The following is a 7,502-nucleotide window of genomic DNA, read 5'->3' on the forward strand; positions in this document are numbered from 1 at the left end:
ACAGACCAGCTCTGATGCTTCTTAGTTGGCACTGAATAGCTTCCTCCAAATCAGTTCTCTGCTATTATCTTGCTTATCCCTACTGGTCCCCTGGGAGCCAGGGAGGGGCAGAGAGTATTAGCCCCACTTCATAACTGCTAGAAACTCAGACAAGAGGGAAGGCAGTAATTTGCCTAAAGTCACCCAGCAAGTCAGGATGAGGTTGGAACTAGAGGCCAAATCTCTCTCTCTCTCTCTCTCTCTCTCTCTCTCTCTCTCTCTCTCTCTGTGTGTGTGTGTGTGTGTGTTATTGGTGAGGGTAAGGATCGTCAATGAACGCAGCCTATTGCCTGGCATAGGGAGTGGGTGGGGTGTACACAGTCTACAGAGTAAAGGGTCTCCTGTTTTGCAAGAACAACAATCTCACCTCTCCTGGAGGGACAGCTACTGTGAACAGCTGTGTTAGCAGGATCAGAGCTGAAGAGGAAGGCAGGCAGAAGCAATGGAATCTAATCACACAGAGCACAGGCCTGAAGGAGGAAGCAATAACGGGCAGGTGTCCCTGGGTGGGGTCTAGCTACCTGCTTTCTAGTTCCAAAAGGCCCCAGGGAATTCCTAAGCCCACACAGGACCTAATGCCTCTTTCTTGATGCCAGTTAATTCTGGGGTCTAGGATTGGGAAGAGGCATCTGGACACCTGGGGAGATAGATATACTGCTGCAGGTGAGGGTTAGACTCGGAGATGCTGCTGCTGCTGCTGCTGCTGCTGCTGCTGCAGTTCGTCTTTCAGAGAGATTACAAGTAGGTGATTACACACCCACGCTATTATCCAAGGCCCTATAGTCTGACAATGAGTCCCACAGTAATCCTAGTTGGGGGCCCACCCTTCAGCTTCAGTTTAAAGAAAGCCCTAAGAATGTTTCAGCAGGAGAGGAGATAGCTCCATGATAGCACCTGTTCTCACCCTCACCCAGCTCTTTATTTCCCCGTAGTAAACTTCCCTTCCTCCCAGCATAGGCCCTCCCAGACCCTCAGAACCCTGGCCTACTCAGTTTCACCCTCCAAGAGACCCATTTCTTTTTCTCTTTCCTTTGTTCCCTTTCTCTCTGTGTGTCTCTCCCTGTGTCTCTGTCTTTCTCCTGTCTCTTCCCCCCCCCCTCTCTAAAACAGGGTCTCACTATGTAGATTGTCCTGGAATTAGCTACATAGACCAGGGTGACCTCAAACTCATAGAGATCCTCCTGTTTCTTCCTCCCAAGTGTTAGGATTAAAATTGTGTTCCATTACCTGACTTGAGACCATTTGTTAGAGCAGACCCTTCAGTCCCCACGCAGAACTCTGACAAGAGGCCTGGATTCAAGATCAGGAAACCCATGACAGACAGTTGATAGACATAAGATTGCCTAAGTATTGTTGCACAGAGGGACAGAAAGCTACAGTGATCAGACCCAGGAAGTCACTCCCTACTGTTCACGGTGACTCATGAGGCCCCTCTACTATATTCTGCTCACCTTACAAGGGATCTGGCCCAAGCCCAAGGAGGGCACTGCTGGCACAGCCCTGCTAAGAGCTGGGTTTCCTGGCAGCCAGTCATAGTGGGCAGGTCTGACCTGTGCAATACGATCTGTGGTTACAGCCTGGGGCAAGGGCTGGTTGCAAAAGGGGCCGGTGTTCCTGACGAAGTCTGCTTTCGGTCTCACGGTCTCACTGGTAAGCTGGTTCCCAGGAGAATGGAGCGACCAGGGAGGGTGCGTCACCTCAGCTCTGGGCACCGCTCTGCTCTTATTCAGCATCAAGGACACAGCTCCTTCAGGTGTGCATGTGCTCCCATTCACACCAATCCATGCTGAGCAAGCACACTCAGCACAAAGATGCTCACAAAAGACAACAGATAGAACTGACTCTAACACAGAGACACGGGCCTGGGGGGAGCACAACACAGATGCTTAGACATGAGCACCAAGGCCCTCAGCTTCCCCAGCCACAGATGCAACTCAATAAAACACATACTCTGGAGAGCAGACCTGATGCAAATACAGACATATGCACACTTTTAGTAAAGATGGCTAGCTAGGGCTGGAGAGATGGCTCAGCTAATAAGAGCACTGGCTGATTTTCAGAGGGTCCCTGGCAGATCATAACCATCAATACAAATAAATCCAGTTGCAGGGGATCTGACATCATCTTCTGGCCTTGGAGAGCACCAGGCACATCAGATATGTATGCAGACGAAATACCCATAAATATAAAATAACTTAAACATTCTAAACAGATGGCTATTTACATAGATACTCATGTATGTAATTGCGGACTTTGGCACACAGCCAAGTCAGCCACACAGAGAAAGATACATGCATGAAACTGTACACACATTTGTCATTTAGGATTTATTGAACACTTGTGATCAATTACTCATCCTCCAACAGAGAGAAGCTCCTTCCCCGAGTCACACGCATATAAACGCATGCATGGCGGTGGGGGGTCACTAAGCCAAAGATAGAGGACAAGCTTTTCTGCTCTTAATGACCCATGAATCCTGCCCTCCCACACACACACAAAAGAAAAGAAATAAAGCAAGCAAGCAAACAAACAAAGGAACTGGCATGGCTGTATTGTGACTTATGCTAGGTGAGGAAGACAATCTAAATGTCCCTAGATGGGGATTTAGCCAAGGATGTTGAAGTCAGGGTGAAGTAAAGGTCAGAAGACAACTTGCTGAAGTTGGTTGTCTCCCACCATGCGGGTCCTGGAGAATGAACAAGAAGCTGTCCTCAAAATAAAAGGTGAGGAGAAAGGCAGCAGCGTGTGGGCAGATTTCTGGGAATACAGCTCAGTGGTAGATCACTTACTCATGGTGCACAAGACCCTAAATTCAATCCTAAATACAGCCAAGGAGGGAAGGAAGGGATGGTGGAACTAATTTACTTCTTCTCTGGAGGCAGAAGCAGGAGGCCCTTATGTTCCAGGCTAACCTGGGCAATATAATGAGAATAAATAGGGGGCTGGAGAGATGGCTCAGCGGTTAAGAGCACTGACTGCTCTTCCAGAGGTCCTGAGTTCAAATCCCAGCAACCACATGGTGGCTCACAACCATCCATAGTGAGATTGGATGCCCTCTTCTGGTGTGTCCGAAGACAGCTACAGTGTACTCATAATAAAATAAATAAATAAATCTTTAAAAAAAAAAAAGAGAGAATAAATAGTGGGAATAAATAAGTGTAAGTAAACAAACACTGGAATGGCTGGACTATAGCTGAGTAGATAGAGTACTTCCTTGACATATACCAGGCAGTAGTTCTGTGGGTACTGAACCCAGTACTACATAACCTGGACATGGTACTGAATCCCTGTAATCAGCACTTGAGAGGTGAAGGCAGAAGTATCCGGAGTTCAAGTTCAAGGCCAGCCTGGGCCTTACAAGACCCAAAACAATAAAGATGAGGTCAGTTCAGGCTGGGACTCAGGTCAGTGCCATGCCCAGCTATCATTAGAGAAGCTTCTTCTTGCTGTAGATGGAAACTAACAGTGACCCACAACTGGACAGTGTGCAGCGAGTGAGTAAGTAAGTGACCTAAAAGTCGTGTCTTCACTAGTCCTCCCCTCCCCTGGGTTCAGGGAGTTCTGAGGAAGAGGGGGCAGAAAGACAGAAAGAGCCAGCAGGGATGGCGGACACAATGTCTTCCAACACAACAGGACTGACACTTAGGAAGTCACAGGCTGTGGCAGCATGCACAGGGCCTGCATGGTCCAAGTCAGCTGGGATTTCAGTGCTGAGAGGGAGAACTCAACAGGAGCTCCCATCCCTAGCCAAGAAGCTATCTCTAACTGATATCCACTTGCAAAGGAAAAACTGGTCTTCTGCAAGGGAGTCTCAGTGAGTGTATTAGCCACACTTTAGGGCAGGCCCCTTGCCCAGCAGTATATGGCCAACACAAAACAATCACAATTGTGATCACAGGGATTCAATACCAGGTCCAGCGATTTGTGTTTTTGTAGATTTTCTGTCTCATGTGGCTTTGAGTATTTTTTTTTTGTCTTCCTTTCCTTTTGCTTATATATTATGGTTACTGATATTGTATTTTGATGGGTTTTGCTGTTGTGAATATGTGTGTATCTGGTGGTTTTATTTTGTCATTGTTGTTTTGTTTGCATGTTTGCTTTCTAAAGAGAGAAAGAGAAAGGGCGTGGAGCTGGGTGGGCGGGGCGGATCTGGGACTTGGCAGTGGTGAGAAACCATGATCAGAGTATATTATATGAAAAAATCTTTTCAATAAAAAAGATGGTGTTCCTTTCAGCAATACATATACTAGAATTAGAAAGATACAGAGCTTAGCACAGTCCCTGTGAAAGAATGACATACAAATCTGTGAAACACTTCTTATTTAAAAGGGGGAGGGGCTGTAGAGATGGCTCAGCTGTTGTAACTCCAGAGGGATCAGATGCTTCTGGCTTCCACTCATACACACACACACACACACACACACACACACAAAGAGGGGTCCAGTAGAGAAGAGAACAGGAAGAGAATTAATGGGCATGCAAGGGGGATAAGAAATGGTTACAGTGTATTTGTGTGTGTGTGTGTGTGTGTATGTTGAATATGGTAAAAATACATTGTGACCTGTGTGAAAATGTCATAATGACCCAGCTGGGTAGTGGGAACACACATCTGGTAAATCCCAGCACTCTGGAGGCAGAAGCAGGTGGGTCTCTGTGAGTTCAAGGCCAGCCTGGGGCCTTCAGAGTGAGTTCCAGGACAGCTAAGGCTTCAGGAGAACCCTGACTTAAAAAACAAACAAAAAAGTCATAAACCAATTATTATATATAGATAACACATACTGACAAAAACATTAAAAATAAAAATAAATAAGCAAATACAATGAAAAATAGAAAAAACCTGTGAGACCCCATCTCAAAAAATTAACATTGACACTGTATTTGCATATGCATTTACATGCACATTTGTCTATGTATTTGTAATAACACGAGTTTATCCAAGTAATAACTATTCCTGTAAGTGTAGACTCTTGCAGAATGCTTGCTTCAGTTGAGCAAAGCCCTGATTTTGATCCTCAGGACTGAAAGAAAAAAATGAAAAGCCTGTGTCAGGAAGTAGAGAAACACCATGCTACACAGAGGTGGCATGGTGGGGGTGGGGGTGGGGGAGGGATTGGGAGCTGGACATCCTTGTCCTGCACAAGTACTGGCCCCAAGTCTCAGGCTCTGGGTCTCAGTGACACAAACCTCAAGCTGAATGTGATCCTGGTGAATCTAAACAGTTAAGGGACAATGGTATACACTGCCCAAGCCCACAGGGTAGAAGCATGGTCTCTTTGGCAAGGCTGGGAGTATCTTAGGTGTGCCTTCCCTGTGCCGAGAAGCCATGAAGACACAGATAGCCCAGCACCTTCTGGAGGAGTGAGGTGCTGGAAGACGATCAGAGGAGAAGCAGAACACGGGGGAAGGGAAAGGGGACTTTTTTTTCCTTTTTTCTTTTTTTTCTTTTTCTTCTTCTTCTTCTTTTTTTTTTTTTCCCCGAGATAGGGTTTCTCTGTGTAGCCCTGGCTGTCCTGGAACTCACTCTGTAGACCAGGCTGGCCTCGAACTCAGAAATCTGCCTGCCTCTGCCTCCCAAGTGCTGGGATTAAAGGCGTGTGCCACCACTGCCCAGCTAAAAGGAGACATTTTAAAACTAGATCTTGCAAAAGCCAAAACTTAAAGAGTTAAAGACAGGAGACAATTGAGGATCACTAAGACAAACTGCGCTGGTCCAGACTGCTGTCAGATCTGGGGAGGCCTTAGAGGCCCAAGTGAAGAGTGAAGGAGTGAGTTCGCTGAAAACAGTCAGAACTGCTTACAGTTCTGGGAGAGGGAGGTGCCAGGAGGCACAGGGATGGATGGAGTAGTGAGTCAGTAGAGAGCCTGGCCAGGATCAGTGACTGTCGTGAGAGGAAGTGTGAGCACAGAGGCTGCAGCCTCAGTGACTCAGAGATGCTGGGACCACGAGAGAAACCAGACTGCACACATGGTGATGGAACCACGGCCACCCAATCAGGCTCCTTTGCCCCACAGTCCTAAGAGCCTTTGGGACAATTTGACAATCGCTACATAAGAATACTTCATTTTGCAAATAAGGAAACTGAGTTACAAGAAAAGGGAAATGAGCTGGTTTGTGAGTTCTGTGCTAGGCAGGACTATAAAGTGAAGTCCTGTCTCAAAAAAAAGAAAAAAAAGAAAAAAAATCGAAAGTATTTGCTTGTGCTGATGGGTGTCAGGACTTGAACTTTTAATCTTGAACTTGGATCTCTCTCCATCCTAGAAAGGAGCATGCCAGGTTGGTTTAGGGGAACAGCTAGCCATGGATCTATCTGTCATAATGCAGCTTACCACCTCCACCTAAGGAAATAAGGAAACAAAGAAGGTGGCTGGCGCTCTGAGTGGCTGCTGCTCTGAGGGATAGGTGGCTTTCTTGGCTAAAACTGAACTTGGAGTTACCTAAGGTTTCGCTTGGCTAGTATTTCTGTCCCTCAGTGATGCTGATGCGTGTGCGCGCGTGCACACACACACACACACACACACACACACCTGTAGCTTGCTGGAAAGGGACCTGGGCCCCAGTGGATTGGGCTGGGGATGGATAGGTGCTCACCTGGCCCAACAGGTGCCTAGCAGGTGTCCTAGCAGGAATCCTAGGTGTACCTCTGAAACACTTCTATAGCATGCTACCTATACACCTAACTCTAGGCTGATCCTCTAACCACTCAGTTACATAGTACCTTTTTTGTCTCCAGACCACAGTTTCTTTAAGGCAAAATAAGTTTTGTTTTTCCCCCAAACACTCTTTAAAGTGCCTCCTAGTTCCAATCCTTAGATTCCCATTCTCCTCCAAGCTTTCTGCCAGTGAACCCTCATGGACACAGGACTCTTGGGGCCAAACCCCTATTTAGATTGTCCACAGCCAGCACCCTAACCTGCAGTAGGTGTGTATGGTCAAGGATGAATACTGGTCCAACCAACTCAAGGCCACAAGCTTTGGCCAGTGGTTGAGTTTTAATGCTGTATAGGTTTTCCTTGGTATTCAAACTGGAGTGACATTCCCCAGCCAGGCCTTGGGTCCTGAAAACTGTTCAAAGACTAGGAGCAGAAAGGCTAGAGGGCCTTTCTGAGATTGTCCTAGAGTCCTGAAGCTGAGCATCATACTCTAGAAAGGAGGGGGAGAAGGGAGGGGCCACACCTACCTGATGAGGTCATGGGAAAGCAGCTCTGGCGCTGACACCTGGGGAAACCCGTTTCCAGGCTGCTTCCCACGCTAGCTCTCCTGGGAACCAAGTAAACCAAGCCCCAAGCAGGGAGCCCCACACCTGTTTCCCCTAGTCCAGTTCCCATCACACTGTCTCATCTGATCCAGCCCCCACCCTTCCACCAAGCCTCAGTTCCCAATCCATCTACCAAGGCTGTCGGGCCTTGGCAAAGGTTACGAAGGGGCATTGGGCTGACCACTCCAGGAAACCACAGACAGCAGC

At 47.4% G+C, this 7,502-nt stretch overlaps 1 non-coding gene across 1 annotated transcript; it reads left to right on the forward strand.

The window, feature by feature from the left end:
* Positions 1–4,261: 4,261 nt before the first annotated feature.
* Positions 4,262–4,365, forward strand: LOC114621009. The gene has a single exon (XR_003711367.1). It is a non-coding gene; the product is annotated as a U6 spliceosomal RNA (small nuclear RNA).
* Positions 4,366–7,502: the final 3,137 nt, after the last annotated feature.

This window comes from Grammomys surdaster, unplaced genomic scaffold (assembly GCF_004785775.1).
Source record: "Grammomys surdaster isolate TR1022 unplaced genomic scaffold, NIH_TR_1.0 170, whole genome shotgun sequence".
Classification (NCBI taxonomy): domain Eukaryota; kingdom Metazoa; phylum Chordata; class Mammalia; order Rodentia; family Muridae; genus Grammomys; species Grammomys surdaster.